This window comes from Panulirus ornatus, chromosome 64, assembly GCF_036320965.1.
Source record: "Panulirus ornatus isolate Po-2019 chromosome 64, ASM3632096v1, whole genome shotgun sequence".
In the NCBI taxonomy this organism is placed as follows: domain Eukaryota; kingdom Metazoa; phylum Arthropoda; class Malacostraca; order Decapoda; family Palinuridae; genus Panulirus; species Panulirus ornatus.
Genome location: NC_092287.1, coordinates 27,319,339 through 27,345,371, shown reverse-complemented (window position 1 = coordinate 27,345,371; position 26,033 = coordinate 27,319,339). Strand labels below are relative to the sequence as shown.

General features: G+C 46.9%; 1 protein-coding gene across 2 annotated transcripts in view; it reads left to right on the top strand.

The window, feature by feature from the left end:
- Positions 1-26,033, top strand: part of raw (NDT-like domain-containg protein raw) — a 923,024-nt gene that overhangs the window by 295,201 nt on the left and 601,790 nt on the right. For both annotated transcript variants that reach the window (XM_071657218.1, XM_071657210.1), the window contains exon 2: positions 648-675. The gene's annotated coding sequence lies outside the window, so the exon portion shown is untranslated. The remainder of the gene's footprint in view (positions 1-647; positions 676-26,033) is intronic.

Below are 26,033 nucleotides of genomic sequence, written 5' to 3'. Positions count from 1 at the left end.
TTCATTATTTTCTTACCTGTTTCATGCTATCTTTATATTCGTTTATTTCGCACGGCATATAATCATGTCTGTGTATATATGTGTATATATATATATATATATATATATATATATATATATATATATATATATATATATATATACACATATATACACAGACATATATATATATATATATATATATATATATATATATATATATATATATATATATATATATATTGTAAATATCACATACCCTTTGCACGTCATAATGATTTCAGTAAATCATGTATGTATTCCAAACTATGCCACATCCAAACTATGCCACATCCAAACTATGCCACATCCAAACTATGCCACATTCAAACTATGCCACATCCAAACTATGCCACATCCAAACTATGCCACATTGAAACTATGCCACATTCAAAATCGCTTACAAATTTTATTAGTTCCTTGCTGTCGCCTGACTAGATGTCCTTCATTATATGTTTCATACGACAGATTTATCAGAGATGGATCTAATTTACATATTCCTCCCCGTTTACACCATAATGTAAATCTGATTTGTCATATTTGTTGAATTTAATTCATATAAGTCTTATATTTCTTACTTTTACTGATTTATTTTAGTTTTAAGATATATTTTTATCTTCTTTTTTCAGATGTGTCTGACGTCTTGCAATCGTTAACGTAAGTGATCGTTGTATTACTTTCTTGTTCTACTTTATCATGTGTCACAACGTTAATGTAACCCTCCTTCCCTTCATCTGCTTTATATGTTTATTTTATCTTCATCTTGTTTGTGATAGTTTTTTCTCTTCTCGGTTTTTGTATCAAATATCTCTTATCATCTTCGTTATCATCATATTACCTTCCCTGTCATTCTCAGTCTTTTATTTTAACTCTCTTTCTTCGCCTTGAATCCTCCTCCATTATCGTTATCTCGCACGTCTCCCCCCCCCCCCCCCACTCCTGGTTACGACTCTACCCTCATCAGCAGTGTCACTCCCCCCAAACCCCGTTTTTTCTTCCTAGACAACCAAGTAAACTTCATCTTTCACCACATCTATCCAACCTGCCATTAACATATACGATGTATGTACGTTTTCTACATGTATTTTTTCTCTCTTCTTCATCTCTCCCTGACCCATCTCTCCCTGACCCATCATCTCTCCCTGACCCATCTCTTCCTAACCCTTCTTGAATGCTGTATGTGACGCTACACATATTCATGTCCTTTGATTTTTTTATTTCGTTTTATAATTTCGTGTTTTATGAGTTGTATTTAATTTCCGCCACAGATCATGAGTGTCTCAGTCATGGCAGAAACGATTAGATATTTTTTTGTCACCATTTAATTCTTTTTTTCCGCAGCTTCATCTATCACTGCTGCTGTCATAACACGCCTCAGAGTAGATGAATCAGGCTGCACCTGCTTCGTCTTAACATTGTTCCCGGGTGTCTCTTGTCTGGTTTTTTCATTCCATCTTCATCATCATTACGGACCTCCTGCACTCTCTCTCATCATCATCATCATCATCATCATCATCATCATCATGTCACCTCACTGTGTCGAGACATTTGCCTCGAGGGAGTGACGAGAGCGCGACTGTGATGACCAGTTTCATATCATCAGTTGTGGCGTAAATACGCAGGAACTGTGTGTGTGTGTTGTGGTCAGGACTGATGGTATACGCTGCTGGGGGACGCCTGCATCGATGACCTTCCCTCCCTTCCCTCCCCACACATAGCAACTGACTAGGGCTGTAATTATGACGATGGTTTACAATGAAGGTCAACACTTGCTGTGGTTGATTACTCTCGTTATTATTGACGGCTCATCTTCTGTTGCAACCGTTGAAAAAAAGAGGGGGATGGGGTTAGGGGGGCTGTTTCATTCCCGATAATGATGTGACTGTTATAATTGTTAGTTATGATTGTTATGAAATATTCTGTCGTACAGTTAATGATCTCGGTCATAAAGGCGTTGGTGGGCCGCTAATCGCCGAGTTTGAACGTATCTTGGGACATGAGTGTGTTGTGATCATGCTTGAAGACAATCTAATACGCTTAAATTAGAGGGAATGATATTCTTTTTTTTTCTGCGTTGAAGCTAAATACCATTCCATATTTTACCATTTGACTGCAGTATAGTTTGCTGGTGTCACCCTACTGTGTGACACCAGCACTATATATATCCCGGGATGGTGTGTGGCTGACTGTGGTCTGTGCGGGAGGAGGCGCTGGGCAGCCAGGCTGACTGAGACCATTCTTTCCCAGATCGCCAGCCTCACATCTGAGATTCCATCTGGAACAGTCTTTTCCACTCTCTGGTATCACGCAGTGAGTCTCAGATTGGAGACGGAATTTTGATGTATTCCTCCGTGTGTGTGTGTGTGTGTGTGTCGTGTGTGTGTGTGTGTGTGTGCGCGCGCGCGCGCGCCGTTCAGTGACCTGAAGTTTCTTTTTTTTCTGTTATCGTCTGTGTCTTTTTTCGTTTCGATTTATCATCCATTTTCTTTAATTCGTCATATTCTCGTGTGTTTCCTTTTGTTCTAAATATCATTTATGAAAGTTTCAGTTTATTCCATCTCGAAATTTGATATTAGGTGATGTAAGATTTCCTGTGATCAGTCCTACTTTGACCATGGCCACGGAGCGACACAGACAGATACAAGGGTGACCATGGCCACAGAGCGACACAGACAGATACAAGGGTGACCATGGCCACAGAGCGACACAGACAGATACAAGGGTGACCATGGCCACAGAACAAGTTAGACAGATCCGGTGACCGTCCTGACAGAGACCATAATTCAGCGCGACACCACATACCTCCCCATGTGAGGGATGAGGGTTAAGGAATGACGTCATTACGTGACCTCACGTCAATCATTCCCGGTGGAGGGTCACACACACACACACACACACACACACGCACACACACACGCACACACACACACACACACACACACACACACACACACACACACACACACACACACACACACACACACACGGTCCACTTGCTCCCAAGCCTCTGGAGTAGCCAAGCACTAACCTCCCTCTGTCGTCCAGTCCGTGCACCACTCTCCACCCCAGATCTCTGACCAACACAGTAAGATATACCAAACCTCAGTAAACCTGACGTGTGTATGGCTTTACTGTAATGAAAAGATCAGTCGACGTATGATGCATCCAGAAACGTTCCTTGACAAAGATGTATTGACTTTTTTCTTTTACTTCGGATTGTAACATGCGTGCCTCGTACCACATACCATGCGGACGTGCTCTCGGGTGCTACTAGTGATACGCGTACCACAAGTGGTCAGGAGTCATCGTTGACAACACTGATCTACTGTGCCCAGCGTCGGGCGCCTTTACTGAGGATTTTGTAATGCTTCTGTTCGCAAAATTCTGTTGGGAGTTTCAGACTCTTCTTTTCACCAACTTTCTGTTAGCGTCACCATCATTAGCGAAGGACTTGGACGTTTGGTAATCATCGTAAGTGTAACTAGCCAATTATACTTAACCATTTCACGTACTTCAATCACTCTGACTGGTATTCACTTATTTGTTATTTCTCATAATGACAAACACTTCATTTTATCTTTCACTTTAGAATAGGTCTTGATGTCCTTCATCTGTCGTCATATCTTTAATTTCCTCTTGTTTACTGTTCAGATCTGATCTTAGCTTATCAGGTCTTCATGTTGATTGTAGCCCACAGGACCCGAGCGGGAGCTCCTGATGCTTGCCTCATAGTGTATGCATGATGGGCTACCGGGGTAATTACTGCGCCCATACCTGTCGTGTGCACGAGAAACACCGCCAGAGGGAGGAGGGAAGGGGGAGGAGGAGGCGGGAGGGAGCCAAGAAGGAATGGAATGTGTTGAAAAAATAGGAAAACGAAGGTAGGGAGAGGTAAAGAGGAGTAAAATTGTTGGAAAGGAGGAAGAAGAAGCTAAAAGGCTGTGATGATTTGAAGATTATGAGGTACTGGGAGATGAGATTTTCGCCTCTCCCTTTCCGTTGTCTTATCTGTTATCTGTGCACTTGATGAAGAGTTTGTCATATTTGCTGTTAAGTGATGATGATATTGACCTTAGAGTCTTGAATGGCGCTACAAGAGGAGAGAAGTAATCACTATGGCACAAATGGGCAGTGCGATAGTGTAGCGAAGGTGATCGTGTGTTGGATGGGTCGTGTGGTCGAGTGAAATAGTATGATGTGAAAGATGGATGTAGGAGGATGTATGTTAGGAAGAACGTGGTAGAGAGAGAGAGAGAGGGGGGGGGGAAATTAGCCATGTAATAAGGCTATAACGTCACAATCACCTCACTGAGACGGACAGACAGGAAACGTATAGACAAAATGGTAGATAGAAATATCGACAGATGGACAAATGGAAGTCAGGAGACAGATGGATGGATAGATAATGTAGAAATATCAACAGATAGCTGGGCGGGATAGGTACGTAAATGTTGATATAGATACATGAACTTGAGAGATAGATAGACAAGCAGAAATATAGACAGAAACAGACGGATAGAGAGAGACTATACGTAAATAAAAAGATGGATAGTTAGTGAGAGATATGTATAGCGAAATATGGGGTAGGAAATTTGGTTATTTTTTTCTATATTTTCTATATTTACAACTTGTGATTGTAGATACACATTGTGTCGTCTTAGGATCATGATGATTAATCGATGAAAGTGGCAGGTAATTAAGATAAGATCACATACTAATAATGAAACCCAACTTGAAAATGTAAAGTATTTCCTTTATTATGGTCGAGTAAGGCTTAAAAAAGATGGGGTCGGGCGGGGGGGTTTGGGGGTTGGCTTAAAGTCATACTGAATGCCTGTACAGGAGACTTTGGATTGCACTATGAAATTGCAGTATTTCCTTTGCATTACTTGTGAGAATTTCCTTTCAATCTCCTCGTCTTGAGATCCGTGTTTTTGTTTCTTTGGTAATTCGTGTTTTCTGGGTATTATTTTGGGTTATTGTGATGCCTTACGGTGATTATCAGTGTAAATTGTAACAGTGTAATTGATGGTTTAGCTGTCGTGGCTGGTATGTTCTTTGTAAGGAAAAAAACCTAGCAGTATTTCATGTCGTAAAATGGTTTTCGTCAAAGCAAGAGAAACTTTTTTTCTTGCGAGTACAGCAGAAGAGGAGCTGGGGTTGCCCGGGGTTAATAACGCGAAGACAAAAGATGATGACAAGACGTACATTACGAAAAAGAAGTCTGCTGAAAGACGTGATAGAGGGAAGATATTGAAGACAAAAGACTACGGGGAAGAAAAGAGAGGAAACCTGTGCTGCATGACCTCAAAAACAGAGAAAAGTTATGACGACGTGAATAGGAAGGCTGAAGGTAAGACAGAAGATTTGGCGAGAGTTAAATCCACGAGACTAAGAGACCTGCCCACAGGCACCACACTAAAGGAGGAGTCTAAATCTAGTCATAATCATGCCTTGGCCGTCCTTCCTCCTGCAGCAGCAGCTCCTCCTCCTCTTCCTCCTCCTCCTCCTCCTCCTCCTCCTGCTGTTGCTGCTCATCCCGAACAGATGGCGCGGTAGGAGTGCCGCGCCCTGAGCGACAGCACACATTGACTGTGGGCCGAGTTCACCGAGGAAGGTGGCCCTTACCATGATCCGCTGTCTACCGCTACACGCACCTTTCCCCAGCAGACGTCGGCCACACGCCCTCTTTAATGTGGTCTTACCTTCTCCCTCCACTTCCCCTGACCTTTCCCTCATTTCCTCTGCGCCAGTCTCTCCCTTACCCGTAGCCCCTTACCCCGTTCCCTCCCTTAGTCCGACCTCAAAGGGAGAGTGGGCTCTTCCAGAACACGGTCTGTTCCATGTAATGACAAGGACGCCACACTCTCCTTACTAATTGAACGTTTAGAAACATTTCGGTCCCCGGGTGCCACATGCGCGAGATTACAGAGCAAACCATTTTCTACGGCCTCGCTGTGGGTTGTTACGTTTTCACCTGACGTGCGGTCGTCTGCGGGACGTGAGACGCTCGGCATCTCTACGTTAACCGCATCGTAGTAGATTCGGGGGAGAGGGACAGAAAATGAGGGAGGAAATTCCCCCTCTGGATCCTTTTTGTTATCAGCGTTGAAATCACCGGCAGCAGCATGCGCGGTTGCCCTCTGGGTCCCGACTGCTCCGACGCCCACGACAGACGCAGCGAAAAGACGGAAAGGAAAAAAAAAAGAAAAAAAAAGCGCGTGATAATATCCAATAATAGGATGGTAATGATAGAATCTGTAGCCTGGGGCAGGTCACGAACTGCCTGGGACAACGCTCCGTGCACTCTCTGGCCTTCGTCGACTACCACAAGACATGAGTCCCCCCAACCTCGATGACCGTCCTCTGCCTTGAACGAAATACTGAGAGAGAGAGAGAGAGAGAGAGAGAGAGAGAGAGAGAGAGAGAGAGAGAGAGAGAGAGAGAGAGGAAGCTTGCCTGATGTCCCGAAAAAAAAGAAAGAGAGAGAGAGAGAGAGAGAGAGAGAGAGAGAGAGAGAGAGAGAGAGAGAGAGAGAGAGAGATGAAAAACAGGCATGACTCTTCAAGGTAAAAGTTGGTAATCGAGAAAATCATTCAATATTATAATTAAGTCAAGTAAGATGGTACAAGATCACGTCTTGTTATACCTGGGAATCATCATCACTGGCCTCTGTTGTTTGTTGTTGTTGTTGTTGTTGTACTATTCCCTCTGGTGTATTTGAATTCCATGTTTGACTCTCGCGTTTATTCTATGACTCGATCAGCAAAAACCAGACCAGATCACCGTCGCTCCCGCCCACTGGCCAGGGTGGGGGGTCCTCCCCCGCACCACTGCGCAAGTACCACCCCCCTTCCCTCCTCACAACCCCCCACCCCCAACACCCCTTTACATCTCAATGAATACAACAGACAACAAGCTTTGTAAGTAGATTTTTTTTTCTGGTTTTTACTGAAATGGATTCACTGGAAACACTAACACCTCCTCCACCCCCGAGTATGATTTCCAAGTTTACGTTTCTCGGGGAAATTGTTCTTGCAAACGTGGTGTGGTGTTACCAGACGCTTTCTCGTGCACCAGAAGAAGGAAGATAGCAACATGGATGGTGCTGCCTGAGTGTTTCTGTAGCGAATCTTGCTTAAGAAAATTACACCTGATCCCACTTTACCTTAATGTCTAGAAAATGGCGAGCGATAAGACAACTGGAAATGCAATTACCAGGGGCCTAGAATGGTGGGTTTTTATGGGCGTGCGTCCCATGGTTTACCAGTGGTAGGGAAGGACTAGCGAACCGTGGTAATGATGTGCCTCGGGCTCTTGCATGGTCCGGCCGATCATGTTATCTTCTCGGGTGTTCCATGGTCCTGTCGGTCATGTTATCTTCTCGGGTGTTCCATAGGTCCTGTCGGTCATGTTATCCTCGGGTGTTCCATGGTCCTGTCGGTCATGTTATCCTCGGGTGTTCCATGGTTCTGCTATTCATATTATTTTTCTTGGGTGTTCCATGGTTCGGCCGGTCGTACTTTTCCGTATGGTGTTCCCGGACTCCGCCTTTGGCGAGGCTGTATCATCTTCAGCAGACAGTAAAGGAGCGCTATGTCGTCGCAGACCTTCCTTCCAAAAAAGGAGGCCACCTTATCCTGCATCAGCCTGCAGTCGTCGCCTTCATCATTAATTTCTTAATCTCTTGTCATGCAGAATTGTCGAAGCTGAGCAGTTTTGATGAGCTCAACTGCCTCACGAGGTACGTAACCACTTCACTATACTGTATGAAAAGACTTCGGGAATCATGTCCACATTTCCGTGTAAGTACATCATCTGTGGGGTGAAGGTTCATCTGTACCGTAAAAAGTTGCTTATACGATAAATATCATCAGAAACAAGACTTCCAAGTTTACCCTAACGAGCATAAGTAACTGGATAAGAAACAATCAGAAGAGGATAATGTTGACCATCTACTCGTGTTAACTATATACGTGACACGCACTCACCCTCCCCTTCTCACCGAAAATATAGAAAATATATCATACATCAACCTCAGTCTGTAGGTAAACTCTTCTGTCAAGTAAGGTAAGATGACAGGATAAATAAAAACTAGAAAGAAAGGGAATAATGATTGATAAGCAGCACAACCATCAGCGATTCCATCAGGTAACCATCCATCCGTCGCTGCACACGTCAACACACCAAGCAGTGCCACAAACTGGAGACGACACGAGCGAACACGGGTAGCCGGCCGTGCGGGTCATCACGTCGCATGGCAGCAGTGGCAACACTTGCATTCATTAGACAGGCAGTTGTTAACGCACAGCTGTTCTCCTGTGAGGGACGCATACCTCTGCTCCTGTGAGCAGTGGAGAATGGATACGTGTGTTCGTCGACCTGCCGTGCCATCTGTAAGGGGGATAACGTGGCCTGGGTCAGTGCTCGCCTCATTAACGAGGGAAACATCCAGTGTTCCTTGATGATTATTTTCCTTTCCCCTGGGGCGAGGGAGGGGGAGGCTGGTGATCCAGGACACTGCTTTCGTCCTCCCCCCACACCCACCCCCATCACCCCGTGCACATTGCAGCTGTTTGGAATGTGTATCTAGGTTTGTGTGTGTGTGTGTGTTGTTCTCTAGTCATATTTTCACTCTCTCTCTCTCTCTCTCTCTCTCTCTCTCTCTCTCTCTCTCTCTCTCTCTCTCTCTCTCAAACACACACACACAAATACGTGAATGAAAGACATTGTTTTCCCAAAGAAATCTGGTAGCAATGACTATGTCGGGTCTTGGTAGTATACTACAACACCAAGTGTCGGTAGTATACTACAACACCAAGTGTCGGTAGTATACTACAACACCAAGTGTCGGTAGTATACTACAACACCAAGTGTCGGTAGTTTACTACAACCCGAGCCATACTACCCAGGTTGCTCGTCATGTAATTGGCTTCATTTTCTGCGCAGGATGGAGCAGATGTGTCGTTTTCTTCCTTCCTTCATTGTGGCAGTTTTCTTTCTTTTTTTATACTTTTTTGCTGTTTGTCTTTTGCTGTTGAGGTCACTCTTTCTGTCGGTATGTGTTTGATGTGTAGATATACGTGTGTGTGTGTGTGTGTGTGTGTGTGTGTGTGTGTGTGTGTGTCTCCTGCTGTTGATATAGCCTCTCTGATTTTAAGCTGATGATGAGTAAGACTTGTCTAATACGTGAAATATTACTAGTTTAATTCTCTCTCTCGGTCTCTTTTTGCCACACTACTTCTTCATCTTCTTCTTCCTGTTCATTTTCCTGTTCATCTTCTTCTTCCTGTTCATTTTCCTGTTCATCTTCTTCTTCCTGTTCATTTTCCTGTTCATCTTCTTCCTGTTCATTTTCCTGTTCATCTTCTTCCTGTTCATTTTCCTGTTCTTCTTCTTCTTGACACTTGCAGTATCATTACGGGGGGGTAGGGGTAGGGGGTAGTTGTTGGACCCCCCCCCCCCCCCCGTGCGCTACGAACACAACAATTTCCCACAAGTGGAAAAATTCACCATTAAAACTGTACAATCAAGCTCACTGGAAAAGCACGTCCTTGGCTTACATGGCCATGTTCTTCCCAGTGGCGGCCCCCGAGATTTACCGTGTGTGGATATGTATCATTACCATCCCCCCCAGCCCTCTCCCCTCCAACCCTGGGGAGCAACCGGAGTTATTTTCTGGGTTAGCATGTGATACGCCATGCTCATCGAGAGGCTGTTGCCCACCTGTTAATGTTCCCGTCAAGGTTGGCCTTGGGGGAGGAGGGGAAGAGGAGGGGGGGAGGCTGTTCGTGCAAGTGGGAGCCGTGGTGGGAGGAAGGAGGAGGGGGGGGGGGGCTGCTTCTCCACCTACAGTGTAGTATTGTCCCCAAAAGTCCAAACGTTTCTCTGGAAAAGTGTCACAAGTCTTTTTTCTTGCTTATTTTCTTATTTTTGATTTAGATTCAGAGGGTGAGTATATATATATATATATATATATATATTTATATATAAGCTTTTCTGTTCTCGCCTCACAGTTATACACACTCACACAAGATCACCAGATCACCACACTCTTTCACCCGTAATCGAGCCCAGTGGACGTGGTCGGCTTCCTGAGCGCTGCGAAAGCCCACAGATGGGACAGGATGGTAAAGGTATATACCACACTACTGCTACCACCACAACTACCACTGCTACCACCACCACCACAACAACAACAAACATTAGCCTCACGAGCATGGGACCTCTCTCTCTCTCTCTCTCTCTCTCTCTCTCTCTCTCTCTCTCTCTCTCTCTCTCTCTCTCTCTCTCTCTCTCTACGCACCGGATACTGGTGATGATGATGACAAGCGCCATCACTATCATGCACCCTTCACTGTGACAGTAATGAGCACGGAGAGTGTGTACGCCCTCTACCCTCCCAGTACCATGTCATGACGTCATATCTGTGTCATCAACCCCAGTCAGGTTGTGTCACCACCCCTGCCTGCCTCAGGCTGTCATGTCAGCAGTGTCAAACGACGAGGAGGCATTGACGCGTGTCACATCTAAGATAGCGGTTGAGAGAGAGAAATATTGGGTGGTTGGAGGCATGTAGACTAGTTAGAGGCACATAAGATAGTTACAGGCGCATGGGGTAGTTACAGGCATATGGGATAGACTAGAATAGTAAGAGGATAATTGTTCTCCAGGGTTGTACTCTCCCAGTCACGTATCGTACCGTCATGCTCTAAGGTTGTAACTTCGTACTCAAGGATCGCATCGTCATGTTCAAGGACCTCACCGTCGTGATCAACGATCGAACAGACGTGCTTAAGGGGTTTTCACCCTTTGACTATCCTTACGACTGCTTCAGTACATGTCATTGGTCCATTTCCCTTGGTAGGTAATGCCAGAATACATCCTGCAGCTCCACAACTTTCCCCCGTAATGTTCGTCTCACAACCGTCGCCTTGATATGTTTGATGGGACCGACCGTCTCGTAAAGGGTAATGCTGGACTCGATGTGAGACAAAGCGAAGTTATGATCTTCCCCATAGTTTGTGTGTGGACACCACCTGCACGAGGATTGGCTGTTATGATCCCTCCTCCTCCTCTGGTGTCTCCTCCTTCATATGGCCTTCCTTCTTTCAGTGTACCTGGTCTGCAGACACCCGAGAACTCAAATTGATTCTCGTAATTTTTCCCTCCTCATCAGATAATGTTTTTCTTTCACCTTATCAATCTACGCATCTCCGATGTGACCTCCCCCCCGCCCGTGGCATGACGGCTACTGTAAAAACACAGACGAAAGATTCCCCAGATGATCTGTAGAGACGGCCAGGGACGAGAGCGTCTGATCGTATGTTACGCAGATGACCACAAACTGAAGAGGATGAGGAGCACCCGAGTGGTCATCAAGATAAGATTGCTGACCTTGGATTACAGATATGATACCCCAGACTACGACTGCCGTCAAGAACTGCGGGTGTGGTTACCTTCAGTAGCAGTTATTTACAAACTGCGACAGCAGTAGCTGGGACCTGTATAAGCCTTGGTCAGATCATAATACAGTGACCCCCGAGGGGAGTTAAATATCTGCACACACACACACACACACACACACACACACACATGAACCAGATCGATATCCTTTTAATTCGCAGCCTCTACTGCGGCAGCAGACACGAACAGCTGTGATGACCACGAAGAACAGTAACTAAAACGTCGGACTGTGTACACGGGGCGCAGCGCCGGCCGCTCCTTATGCGGAGAGGCTACAGGAGGAAGGCGAGCATCTTCTGTAGCCACGAAGTATCTGACATCACCTCTCGGGCATCGCTGGGACGTGGCAGGAATGCTAATGAAGCCATTGTCGACCCCACATGGAGGCCTTCGATACATATTTATCCCCCCCCCCCCTCGCTGGTTACAGTTACCAAATACCTAGGGACAAACTGTTATATCATTATCCAATACACGTATGATTCTTGATGAATGTCTCCTATTAAGGTCAGTATGTGATCCCGCCTGTGGCCTTATTCTTAGTCCCTCGTATTTCCATGTCCAATCCAGAGGTTGCCTCAGACACCTGTTGAGGCATTTCATGATGTACTTGACTTCCAGTTCTTGTTGTGGAAAGATTGACCAAGCCTTCACACAGCCAGGCTCGGGCCTCCTTGCTCCCCTTCCCCCCTCTTTCTTCCCTGATTGCCAGGGTTATTAATATCAGGCATTACACCACGTGCCCCCACCAGCCTCTGTGTGTACACAACTCCCTGACGCCCTTGAGCTCGTGTGTGAGTTCCTGACTGTAGCGACGGAGGCGGTGGTGTGGCCACAGACGGCCGCTGGTGGGAGTAATCAGTCACAAACAACAGCAGCAGCGACACCCGTTCTTCCCTACCTCCCTCTCTCCCTCCCTCGTCCTCTCACCCTCACTCTTTCCCTCCCTCCTCCTCTCCCCCACCCGCTCCACACCGATCTTAGCTCATCCGTGGGCGTGGTGGTGGTGGCTCCCTCCTCCCCAGGCCCTACCACCACCACCACCGCCACACTAACTCCTCCTGCGCCCTCGAGACAACCTGGCCGTACTTGTGCCAGCTGCCCGGCCTCGCCCCCGATCCTCCCTCCCTCCCCCCTGCTCCCCCATCCCGGGTGTACACACACACACACACACACTGCCCCCGTTCATAAGACTGTTGGTGTCTGCACGACGCAAGCAGAGGGCGCTAGTCACTCTGTGTGTGTTGAGAACAAACCTATTTCTTGTCAGTGTTTTATATTACTTTTTTTTTTTTTTTCCTCCTTGGAAGATAATTGCGAGGTGTACAGAGGCGAGCTTTGGCTGGGGAGATGGAGGTCCAAGTGAACGATAATATAAGAAAGGAAGGAGGAGAGATGTGGTGGCAGGGGCCATGTCATCGTCATTAATATTCAGGCAAGAGGTTGCTCCATATAACAGCCGCGTCGGACCCCGGCCAAACGAACCACATTCCTCCTCTCCGACGCTCGCCATATTGTTTTTCTTGCCTGTTGTCTACATCTATTCCCTCCTCCTTCCCCCACGGCCACTCCTCCTCCCCCAAGGGTCGGAGTCGGTTGTCAATCTTGTGTTTAATTTCGCAGTAAAAAAAAACCCCAGTGTGCAAGTGTGTCCTGGGATTAACATGGTTCTATATGCATGGGTGTCTTGGGATTGAAACACCTTTGTACACGGGGATGCCCTGGGACTAAAGTAGTTTTGTGCTCTGGGATGGATGTCCTGGGATTGAAAGAGCTGAATACACAGGGATGAAAAAAAAAAATAGAGCTGAGTACACAGGGATGTCCTGGGATAAAAATAGCTAAGGACACGGGGATGAAAAATCCCCGGGTATACAAAGGGGTTTTGTGTCGTGCGATTAAAGCCGGCACCAGACCCGAGGAATGTCTAGGTACCTGGACACTGGAGCAAAGTCCTGGACACCTGCCCAGCCAGCGAGGGTGACGCTGCAACAAGAGCAGAGCTGTGTCTCCCGTGCAGGCACCGCCACCCTGGCTTTCCCCTCCGAGAACACCACAGCCAGCCAGGGTTGATGATGAGAAGGGTTAGGAAGCCTTAATTCCCCGCTGCTTCTTGTAGTTAACAGAGACATAATACTTGGGTAACAGCAACGTAATCTGTTGCTCTGGCAGAAGCTGACTGATGGTTGAGATCCATTAATAAGATCTTGTGGTTGTCTTTATGAAGCAAAGATAAACCTTGGGATTTTTTTTTTACACGGAACTGAAGGAAGGAAGATTAGTTCTTGCAGGTCTTCAGATGTAAAAAGTCTCTCGTTATCTATATCAGAAAAGTGGGTTTTATTTTTCTGGTACGTTTTATACCACTCTGCGATGAGAGCCATTGCTGCTGGGAGATGTGATGGCATGAAGTTAACCGTTCATCACACACCTACTGTGCCTTCAATATCCTCCTCTCTCAATGACAAAAGTTAAAGCTCAACGGGCAAGAAGAATAGTATGTTGTTGTCGTGTTGACGAAGCTGTTACAGTGGTGGACACTACTAGTGTGCGGGGTAGCGATCTAGGGGTCTGAAGGACTCTGAACCCTAGTGAAGCACCAGGCAGACCACACGGCAGGGGTATATATGGCCTTAGATAAGATACGGGTGTGTGGGAGCCACTAAGACCGTAGCTACGGTGTTGAAGGCTCCGCTGAAAGAATTATATTTGTGGTTTTAAATGAAGGTAGATTTCTGGTGAAAGGGAATAGAAGACGGAGGTGCTGATCACTCTCTCTCTCTCGCACCTCACAAAAGTGAGAATGAATATGGTGCAAGAAGTGAAGCAGAAGGATTGGATGGAGGAACTAGTAAGGTAAAACAGAAAAAGCAGTCGTGTTGTTGTCCACCAGGATATGAAGTAAAGGAGAGGTAAGTGAGGAAGATTGTGAGGCTTATATTGCGAAGAATGACTTATAAGTGGGGACGAGTATGAGGTCATAAGTAAGGGAGGATGATTCATAAATACGGTCTACGCGAGGACGACAGAGCTGGAGGGACAAGACGGCAATGTGAACGAGGAATGTGGATCCTGTTAATTCCCTTGATGAAGCCTGCCACGGACCCCTGCAGGTGAAGACTCTACCGCTGGGTGGAGATCCCCACCATCCTACCCCCACCCCTTCCCTCCCTCCCTCCCTCCCTCCCTCCTACTACTCCTCTTCTCCCCCCCCCCCCCCCCCCCCCCCAACCACTCCCAGCAGGACTCATCTTCATGTTCCGCGGCCGAACCAGTTAAGACGCCGAGTCCGAAGACGGCGACAGTGAACTGATTCCCTCAGAGGCCGAAGGATGCCCACACGGCCTCTCCCCCTCCCCCACGCCCCGCCCCCGAGCCCCTCCCCAGCCCCACTGCTGATACAGGTGGAGGAATCCTGAGCGTCCTGGACGAGGTTTGTAGGAGCGTCCGAGGAAGGCGAACGGAACGTTGTCCAGATGTGAGGAAGGTATAACGCAAACCCAACACTGGGCGTGGGTTGTGACCCGCGCCTTCCCTGCCACGCTAGTGAACGGTGGCGAGGAAGGGGATGCTGAAGCGCACCGTAAACTTCATGATGATGACGCGACTGATGCTGACGATTGATGCTGGGAGTGGTGCGCAGTGCGAGGCTGAAGGAGAAGGGTCATCAATAGCACTAGAGGAGGAGGAGGAGAGATGGTGACTGGTGATGATGCTGATGCGCACTATAAACCTGATGACAATGCTGCTGATGGTGCTGACACTTGGTCCTGACGCTCCTGATGGTGCTGACACTTGGTCCTGACGCTGCTGATGGTGCTGACACTTGGTCCTGACGCTCCTGATGGTGCTGACACTTGGTCCTGACGCTCCTGATGGTGCTGACAGTTGGTCCCGACGCTGCTGATGGTGCTGACACTTGGTCCTGACGCTGCTGATGGTGCTGACACTTGGTCCTGACGCTGCTGATGGTGCTGACACTTGGTCCCGACGCTGCTGATGGTGCTGACACTTGGTCCTGACGCTCCTGATGGTGCTGACACTTGGTCCTGACGCTCCTGATGGTGCTGACACTTGGTCCTGACGCTGCTGATGGTACTGACACTTGGTCCCGACGCTGCTGATGGTGTTGACAGTCGGTCCCGACGCTGCTGATGGTGCTGACACTTGGTCCTGACGCTGCTGATGGTACTGACAGTCGGTCCCGACGCTGCTGATGGTGCTGACAGTTGGTTCCGACGCTGCTGATAGTTTGAGGCTGACGCTTGACCCTTGTCTTTCATGGCATTTGTGACATTGATGCTTCCTCTTGGTCACATCTGTTCATGACTGGCCACCTGCTCCTCGTACTGATGCTCCTGATCTCGCGCATGACGCTTCTGTTGATGGTATGTTGACGACCTTACTTGTGCTTGTGATGATGCCAGCGTAGCATCATTCATCACGATAATGATGATGAGGTCCGTGCCGATGTGGGGGGGTTGTTGATGACTAGAATATTGAGCAGGGAATTAGACGATGATGATGGTGATTGAATCATGTTGAATTGATTACTGCAGTGGCTGGGTGTGGATGATGATGGTGATAATGACGGATATGATAGTGATGATGGTGATAATGACGGATATGATAGTGATGATGGTGATAATGACGGATATGATAGTGATGATGGTGATAATGACGGATATGATAGTGATGATGGTGATAATGACGGATATGATAGTGATGATGGTGATAATGACGGATATGATAGTGATGATGGTGATAATGACGGATATGATAGTGATGATGGTGATAATGACGGATATGATAGTGATGATGGTGATAATGACGGATATGATAGTGATGATGGTGATAATGACGGATATGATAGTGATGATGGTGATAATGACGGATATGATAGTGATGATGGTATATACGAATTATTTTTATTTTCCTGTGGGTATTGAAGGTACCACTCTGTGTCACCTGATAATGTTGATGATGATGATGGTAGTTTACCAAGCGACTGCTCATGGCCTCCAGCGTTGATGTCGGTGAGTGACGTCCCTCGTCCTCGTGTTGATGAAGATGCTGTTAGTTAAGCCTGCCTGCCATAATCTTGCTTTTGTATGATTCATCCCGCGTTACCCGCACACGCCCAATATGGTCTCGAAGATCTTGTTTACGATGCCTCGTCTGCCGCTGTTACTAAATCTCTCTCGTCTACGATGTAACTCCTGTTCCAGGAACCACTACTGCTCCTCCCTGGGGTTCCTGAAGATGTGTTCCTCTGCCGCCCACTGCCTCCTGCCTTGTTACTGCTGGCCATACATGTTGTCTGCTGGTTTGGAGTGTGTTGTAATAGCGAACGATTCCTTCTGTTTTGTTATTTGTTGTTCTTGTTGTTGTTATTATTATCATTTTTTTTTTTGCATTTTTTTATTATCGTCATCAGTGAACCAGCGACACAGGAGTGGATCTTACACGTTCCTACACCTGCAAACTCAACATTTTCTGTGAAATATGCGATGAAAGGAATGTCTGGAATACGTTAGGAAACAAGGCTCTCCCTTGGTCTGTGAGTTAAAGGAACGTTGAACATTATTAAGCAACGTGGGATAAGCCCAGATTCCTCTTAGGTTACTTCTTCAAAAACCTGATGGTTCTCTTGGTGTCAGTAGGAGTGAGTAAGATCGAGTTCCTCACATGGTATTGTACGAGGAAGACACCGACCCCACCAGACCTTACCCATCACCTCTCCTCTATTCTCATCACCGACCGTCGTCTGTACACCTCCACTAACACACGAGGCGCTGTGCACATATTCCTCCTCCCACTGCAAGACTCCACAGCTCTGAAATCTGAGATTATGAGTCAATACATTCGTAAAAATGTCCATATCATCATGCACCTGCCTGTGGAATCTTCCTACAGACCCAGAATTCCAGATTTTCCCAAAAAAAAGAAAAAAGAAAAAAGAGTTGTGTACATCACCTTGCAGCTGCCCTTCCAGCCTTCTTCCAGACCACAACTGAGCACCAAAAATGGCCAGCAATCTTCCAGACTCTGAGATTTGTATAAAAGAAGAGAAATGACCAAAATCCGTGAGACACTTGCACGATCACTGGTTGTTGACGAGAAAATCATATTTGGAGAGATACTGACCAGTTCCCGTTTTCTTTGTCATTGTAGAAACACTTGTAAAGTAAAATGATTTAGTCGAGGTACAAGTGAATTGCTTACCAACAGCTTTTGTTGGTATAATACAAATAGGACCCAAATGTACTATAATCACAACCGAAAAGCTAAATTTAAGACCTAAGATACCTTATATATATATATATATATATATATATATATATATATATATATATATATATATACACGCACACCTCCCGTAGAAGGTATATAGCGTGATATAGCGCTATACTGGGGCCCAGCACGTAGCAGTCCCGTGTTGTATATCGCCGCGAGGTGACTCATACTTCATATGATACATAGACATAACATGGAAGGTTATTTATCGTCTTGTGCACCGTCATACATTATAGATGCGTAGCAATGTTGATGTAGCAGTTATATGTGTGTGTGTGTGTGTGTGTGTGTGTGTGTGTGTGTGTGTGTGTGTGTGTGTGCGCACAGTGAGGAGTAAAGCCATGGTACATATATAAGGTTAAGACACGGGGCAACAGGAGTGTAAAATTCTCTCCCCGTTACACACATATAATAATCACACACACACACACACACACACACACACACACACACACACACCGTGTTATACAAATGATATGCAAAGCCAAATTCACTTGCATCCCGGCCTCAGAGAGTTGCATGTCGATTGCCCTCAGCAGATGGGGTGCACAATAGGGGGTTACTTCTCTTAACAGAGATGGTAACGTGCCTTTCAGTTAGAGCTCTCTCTCTCTCTCTCTCTCTCTCTCTCTCTCTCTCTCTCTCTCTCTCTCTCTCTCTCTCTCTCTCTCTCTCTTCAGACCACACCATTTCGCTTGGACCTGTGTGTCTGTATGGTTAGTGTGTGTGTATATATATGTGTGTGTGTGTGTGTGTGTCTTCTCCCCCCCCCCCCCCCCCCCCATCGTTTGTTGGCGTTATATCTCATCTTGCGTAAAGTATCCAACCTCTCGATGAGGCAATTTCGGACGTCACTCCCTTAAAGAATTCAGTTCGTTTTCACTCTCCACGAGAGAAAGTTTACAGAACGAGGCATTTGGTGTGTGTGTGTGTGGGGGGGGGGGGGGGTGGAGTAGGCGAGCGAATTCCTGCAGTAGGATATGAACCTGACCTCTGCCAGGCCAGGATACCCCTGTCTCTCGCCCTCCGCCCACACCCGCGCCACCACGCCCAACACTCCTACGCTGGCAGCATACCTTTACCCTACCCTCCCCCACACACGCACCGCCCTCCTCCCACCCATAAACTTCCTCCATGACCCCGCTAGCGCTCACGAAGGATTCTGCCGTCGGCCGACCCGTTTACCGCCCTATAATCTCTCCTCAGGCCATCACCTACACCGTACGCCCATAGGTAATCCTCTCTTCCTGTTAACCAGTCTGTGTCCACATTCTTTCTCTCTCCCTTTCTCCTCTCCCTCTGTATGTCCTGCTGTGGGATGGCCTGTCTATTCTCGCATGTCCCCCCGACCTGAGTTGCCTTATGCCTGCGCCTGTGTGCCCCTCTTCCTTCGCCCCCATCTTTGATCCCACACTGTTATATCAGCGTCGATACCATACATGCGCTACGGGATTCCCTGTGCTGTCTTTACCACTTTTTCATCCGTTTCCTCCCATCTTCATCGTCGTCCACCACAACTTCTTCTCGCCATGATTCATGTCTATGAACCACCAGCTCCTGACTAGAGATACAGAGTCTCTTTGATGGGTGACTCTCAGGTTCGAGACTATTTTCGGGAGCTCTGCATGTACCTCGATCTCACGCTTGAGGGATAGATTTCATGCAGTGCTTTAGAATTGCAAAGTAATGCTTGAGCAACACACGGTAAGAGCAGACGTCCTGCTCGCATTCCTGGCTTAACTTTCATCACCCCCCCAGTCCATTAACGCCTATAAATAACCATTACTTATTGCCCATTACTTATCCATACTCTCCATCTCTCTTATTCACCTCTCGCAACCCCTTATTTACCGAGGGTCTACCGTCGTCCGGACCCCACAGAACCGATCATTACCAACCAACTCATACACCAATAATCACTCCATTTATGACGTGGCGCGCAGTGCCCTCCCCCACGCCTCACATCTGCATCACACATCTGTCTTCCCCCCCCTCCCCCTCCCCCACAGAGCCCCCGTGTATCGAACGAGCGCCCACCACGTAGCACCGTCTTAGGTATGCTATCACAGCGTTGCTTCATTCATCATTCACACATCGTGTATCATCAAACGAGGTCTGGATGTACGTAGGAGAGACGAGTCTGTGTTTGTTGGCGTCCCATGTGTGTTGTTCCCCATCCTAGTATGCTATGTGTATATATGTATATATATATATATATATATATATATATATATATAGAGAGAGAGAGAGAGAGAGAGAGAGAGAGAGCATCTGTCATCGAAATCTGTGACTTAACACATTGCCTGTCACCCACCGTTCACATACCAAGCAGCCACACCACCGACACCCACTCAGTTTTCCCCCTGCCAAGCCACCCACCTTCAGGCCCTGTCACCCCCCACACGCACGCCCACCTCATCATGTCTACATCACATAACACTCCCACATTTACTTGTTCCGACCGTCACATGCGCCAGCCTCATATGCGTCACTACGTGGAATTCCACGAGGAATGTTGGCTCGTGTTGGTCACGGCCCTGGCTGAATAGGTGGGTTAGTGAATGTACCGTCAGGTTTACACAAAGGTAGGTTGCTGAGCAGGGTAGTCTGATCACTGTGTTTCCCTCCGTAGGAGGTAGAAATATTGTTTTTCTTCTGTTTCATTTTTCTCTTTCTCTCCAACAGTCAACACTCTAATCCTGGCTTGGAATTAGTGCCTTTAAAGAAAATAAACTTGAGGGTCAGGTCAAAGGCTGATGGTATCGAGGGTGTAGTGAAGATGAAATGTAGTGAAAATGGCCTTTGACCTGACCTCAAAGGGTCAAGTACAGGGTCACCGGCGTCGGGAGTGTAGGGAAGATGCATTCTTTATGGGTGTAGTGAAGGTAACGTTTATCGTGGGTGGAGGGAATTTAGGTTTATCTTTGGTGAGGAGGATGTCCTTGGTATATATATATATATATATATATATATATATATATATATATATATATATATATATATATATATATATATATATTATCTGAAGGACGGGACCTGGCTGATCACCTGATATAGCCGAGGTTCGATCCTTATTGGGCAGAAAGAAGGCAGAGTACTACTTTGCTTAACGAGGAACGAGGCAAGGTTCTTTTTTTTACGGTGGAACAATTGCCATGGAGGAAGAGGTACTGCTTGAGGTAAGGAAGGTGAAGCTGAGGTGCCTCCAGAACAAAGCATGTGCGGCGTGTTGGTGTTCCAGCCTGGAAGCTCCCTCACATAACTTGTCCAGGTTGGTAATCTTGGAGGTATTCACTTGCATCACACTGGAGGCAGAGTCGTGAAGGCATCCTAAGATAATGTGCTATTTAGTGCTGCCGTCCTGGAGGCGTCCTAAAGACAGCACTGGCCGTGGGTGATCGTGAGGGCGTTCCAGGATAACGCTGATAAGGACCTTCATGAAGATAGTCTCACACGGGCTGCCTCTGCCTCAAGGCGTTCATGGCAATATATAATGAGAACAATACTGACGCAGACGTTCTCGGAGGCAGTGTTGGGCGCGGGCATTATGAGGTGACCTCGCGCTGGTTTACAGGGACTAGAGTGATTCCAGAACAGTTCTTGGAGCCCGGGTTATTATGATGTTATGTATTGGACAAGAGTAGCGATTGTCTGGAAGACTTATGATCACAGGCATTATGAACTGACCCTACGGCCGCTAGTCGAGAGCATTATGAACTGACTCCAAAATCTTACTGGACCTGGACAGTCATGAATGGGTTCTGCGAGAGTTCTGGCCACGGGCGGGTACTTGTGAAGCGATTGTATGATTGCGGTGATCAAAAGCACGGCGGAAGGCATTCAAGGAGAGCCTTGCTTTGGCCCGCAGGCATCCATGAAGAAATCTTAGGTTGGTCGGGTAAAACTAAAGAAGATAATCTACAAGAATATTGGTAACCCTGGCGAGGTAGAGAGGCAGTCACATTTCCCCCAAAGGGATGCGTCCCTCGACGGAGGTGGCCACCATTTGTTGAAAACCTCCCAGGGTAAAGTTGGCCACAGACCAGATCCAATAACCTCTGTGAGAGCAGTTCCATGCGTCACTATCCATGAGCATCCGTAAAAGCTCTCCAGGACATCATGGACCGTAGACACTCAACCGAGGATAGCAGTGGCCCGAGGCCCTCATGCAGGAACCCTCCCTCCCAAATGATAGTGGGGAATGTTGGCTAAAGGGTACAATCATGGTCTTCCTCGCCCGCACATGTACTCGAGCTTTCCAAAAGCGACTGAACTGTAGGGAAATGCGAGGCGATGGTGGAGGCGATGCCTCAAACATTTCTGGCAGACTAGTACTCATGCATTTCCTCCTCCGGGCGTGGATCTTCATGCGTCCAGACCACGAGCTGCCCTCTGACTCTGTGGTTGTGGGCTCCTTTCCTCTCCCCCCCCCCCCCCTCCTCCACTCCCTGCAGCACACCCTCTGGTTGAGCCATATGGGCGCGCGAGGCTCCGGAAATAGCGTGACATGACCTCCACCGCGTCCACGATCCATGAAGCTACTTCGGAGGCTGGAAGAGGAGCCACGCCCAACACTACAAAGAGGCACGAGAAGTGCGAGGTAAAGGTCGGAGCTGAGATGGATTGGTATGAAGAGAGAAGCTAGTGAGGGCTGGAAGAAAAGCCAGTGAGGGCTGGAAGAGAAGCCAGTGTGGGCTGGAAGAGAGGCCAGTGTGGGCTGGAAGAGAGGCCAGTGTGGGCTTGAGCAGGGTCATGAGAGGTTGTGTGTGGGTGTTAGAATAAAGAAATAGTTGGTGTGGGCGGGAAGATGGGCTGGTCGGTGGTGATTGGCCTGGACAAGGAACAATACTGACGAGATGAGAGGCCAGGCAGTGTACTTGTTTCTGAAAGGCAAATATATAAGCTAGTCATAAAGCTCGCCGTAGGCGTGGGCGTGGGCGTGAAGTAAGCTTCGCATAGTCATGAACAGGGGAGGGGGGGGCATTTTGGGCTTGGAGGAAGCAAAAGCTAGTTTGTGAAAAAACTGAAAAATGTGATGATGGTAGTGCTAGGTGGACTGCTGTTCAAGCTGGGGTGGTGCTGGGTGGACTGCTGTTCAAGCTGGGGTGGTGCTAGGTGGACTGCTGTTCAAGCTGGGGTGGTGCTAGGTGGACTGCTGTTCAAGCTGGGGAGGAGATATATGCGGAGGGCGTTTAATGAGGTAGTTTGTGGCGAGGAATGACGACTGGAGTAGCTGATGGTTAGAGCGTCAGGCAGCGCAAAGTAAAGCTGGACGGACTGACCACAAACGAGGATGATGTTCTTATTTTTTCTTGTACAAGTCATCAGTTCCCCTGAAGATCATGCGGTCGACTGACTCATTACTTACTGGGAAGGTGATTCACAAGGCTTGGCTGGCTGGCTGGAGAGTGAGTGGTTGATGTACCAGCTGATTGTATACCTTCATAGTGTAGCGGTTAGCGTTCCTGACCATGCCGCATTCACGGACAGCTCAGGGTCGAGCGCAAAGGTTCGAATCCTGGTTGCGACAGGCGGTCCACAGTCAACCCAGCTGTTCATCCAACTCTTAGGGTTGATCGATAATCTTAGTTACCTGGATCTGGCTAGGGTATGTATATATATATATATATATATATATATATATATATATATATATATATATATATATATATATATATATATATAAATAGAGAGAGAGAGAGAGAGAGAGAGAGAGAGAGAGAGAGAGAGAGAGAGAGAGAGAGAGAGAGAGAGAGCTTAAATGAGATGGCTTTGATTAGGGCCTCAGCTGTCTCAGCTAATTTAAAAAATTGTGACATTGGTAAAATACCTTGCTGGCCGGGGAGTGGTTGATATATCAACTGGCTGTATAGCTTGTTAGATAGATGAGTAATTATGGCATTGATTGAATGACTGGTTTGCTGAATTAACAGAACGATATATAACGGCTGAGCGATCTGTTGAAATCTGTTCGTACCTGTTGCCTGGTTTTGTGAAATTCTTTTTTTGTGTTTGGTTCGTCTTCGATTGGCCGATCGTCTGTCATGATTGGTGGGTTGCCTAATCCATCACAAGGATGCGTCATGCGACAGTTCTATCCTTGCTTGACCATTCATGACGGGCTGGTTGGTCAAGGATCGATAATCAAGGTGAGTGATCTCACCTTCGCTACATCACTCACTGATCGTCTTAATCTAGTCCACACAACATCATCTTCTTCACTGTCGTCCACAGTGGAGTCTTCCTAACTAACCATGATTCCTACCTACCATACCTGGGTCTTCCTCTACCATGAGACGCCACTATGCGTCATCATCCCCCCCCCGCCCCCCTCCTTTCCCTTCCGTGGACACGAATGACAGACCAACGAAGCTATCACTACGCACGGCCCACGAAACATTCACTAATATTACGACCACCGACCCACGCTTCACGAATATTTGGAACATTGTATGATTGACTCAGTTACTGAGAATATAAGAATATTTGGAACCAATATTTAACTTGCGAATATCTTAAGGAAAGAAATGAAATATTTTTTCTCCCAGTTCCACTTGGCGAAATCATCCCGCTTTACAGATGAATTAACGCACTTTCTCGTTTACCTGTGATGAGTCATTTTTATTCTTTTATTCACGTACTTTTCCGTTACTCACCATTGATCTCTGTTAGCTCGCGTGATACTCCTCTCTCTCTCTCTCTCTCTCTCTCTCTCTCTCTCTCTCTCTCTCTCTCTCTCTCTCTCTCTCTCTCTCTCTCTGAGCCAACCACCATTTAACGCAACCCGTCCTCCAGGAAGTCGTGGAATATCTTCAAGACAAGATCAAGACAAAAACCAAATAAGGGAGAGCAAGAATATGTTAATTGATCCAGAATAAAGATAACAATTAATGTCATACAGACGTTTGACGCTGATATGTTCCAACGTGGCAAGTGTGAAGTAAGATATATATATATATATATATATATATATATATATATATATATATATATATATATATATATATTATAAAAGTATGTGAAACAGGAAACATGTCTGATAGGGAATAAAGAGCAGGGCATGAGAATAAATTACTGAGCACGGAGGAAATGCCTTCGCCTTGTAATCTTCACTATATTTTATTTACGAATAATTGTGTCGTCTTTACATGTCCCGGGGTGTGTAGGGGGGAGGGGGGTGGTCTTCAGTACACTACATTCGATCTAGTAGCACATTACATGGGTCGTACCTTCTGTAATGCATTAGTTAGGTGACTGTGAATATAGATAGGTAAAAATTACAGTGACGAACGGAAAACAAGGCTATATAGATAGACTGAAAATGAGACAAAAAACGGAGTGAGTAACTCGGAGGAAAACGGAGAGAGGTTACTCGGCTGGGAAGAGATTACAAGTAAGATATATATACAATCAAACTGTAAATCAAAGTAAACAAGATTTACAGAGGTACCGGGTAGCTCACATCACCTCCTGCCCTTAACAGCCATTAACGGTTATCTGCCGTAAGTGGTTGGTTGCTGGTACGAAGGAAGTGTGTGTGTGTGTGTGTGTGTGTGCAGAGGAATTGAGGACGAGTCGTATGGGGAAGCAGAGAGAGGGAAGGACTGTGGCTGGGGGCAGGAGGCGGAGAAAGGGAGGGAGATTATAGGGAGTGAAACGGGACAGGAGAGAGAGAGAGAGAGAGAGAGAGAGAGAGAGAGAGAGAGAGAGAGAGAGAGAGAGAGAGAGAGAGAGGCAGAAGGTAGGAGGGAGAGAAGAGGAAGGTTATAGGAGGGATGAGTAAATGGGAGGAGAGGGAGCGGGAGGAGGAGGATGGGAGGTGTTGCATGGCTGAGGTATACCATCTTGTTCGTCCTGTGCTGGACAGCTGATAACACACCCACGCTCTCTTGCCGACCCGAGTGTAGGACACCTGGTTCTCCATCATGGCCGGCGGTGTAGCGCCGTCTACACCCGGAGGTTTACCCCTGACTTACCCCCTTCCCCCATTGTGAAACCTACACGATCTCATCCCACTGGGACCTCAGAACTGACTCCCGTGCCTGGATCGACACTGTTATTTACCTTCATTAAGTCATATTTCTCATCTTTTTCCCTCCATAAGTCACTAGGCAGCGACCAGGTCTTCCCATGAATGTAACTCAGGTTCCAGGTTAATGTTAGACCACGTAACCCGTGACCTCCTGTGTCCCTCCTGGTGAGGCAGAGGTTACCAGAAAGTGACCTTATCTTCCGTCAGAATGATTACTGAG